Here is a 791-nt window from a genome sequence, read left to right on the forward strand (position 1 = left end):
ACATTCTCTTACTTTTTGGGAATATAAAGCGGGAGACGTCATTATGTCAATCACACATTAACAGCCTATATGTATACGTCATCATAGTGGGCAGTGGCCACTGCTAACCAAATACCTCTTCTCACACGGAGTAGGTTTGAGCATTAATCACCACGCTTGCTCAATGGGGGTTGGTGATTTCAAACTTATAATCAGAAATTATAAGCCCAGGTTTCCTCACGATGTTTACCTTCACCGTTTGTCAGTGGTGTCTAAATAATCTTAGAAAGTACATATAACTCGTAAAAAGTCACATTGGTACTTGCCGTTGGTAGGTTTCAGCACCGCGTCATTTACTTTATGGTATATTAATCTTTATGTACATAAGTAAAAGAGTGATTTTCGGTTGTAATAAAAAATAATTATTACATATACTGCCTCGTTGGCCGAGTCGTCACAAGTGCGACTGGGTTCGATATTCGGGTCGGGCAAAGTACCTATTACAGGGCTTTTTCGGTTTTTCGAAATTTTCTCAGCAGTAGAACGGAGTCCAAAAGTGTCCAGTATATGGCAATAGGCTCACCCCCTATTACATGGGACTTATAACACAAATTGTGAAAATTGGTTGTACATTGTATAGCGGCATTACGTGCCGTAATGTGCATCTCTGCCTACCCCTTCGGGGATAAAAGGCGTGACATTGCTATTACATACACATATACAATATATTTTTGTTTAAAAATAAAAGCATTTATTGAAATTCTTTCGGTATTATTTTATATATCGCTTTTTATACATAGAATAATTTAATT

Source organism: Spodoptera frugiperda, chromosome 24 (genome assembly GCF_023101765.2).
Source record: "Spodoptera frugiperda isolate SF20-4 chromosome 24, AGI-APGP_CSIRO_Sfru_2.0, whole genome shotgun sequence".
NCBI lineage: Eukaryota > Metazoa > Arthropoda > Insecta > Lepidoptera > Noctuidae > Spodoptera > Spodoptera frugiperda.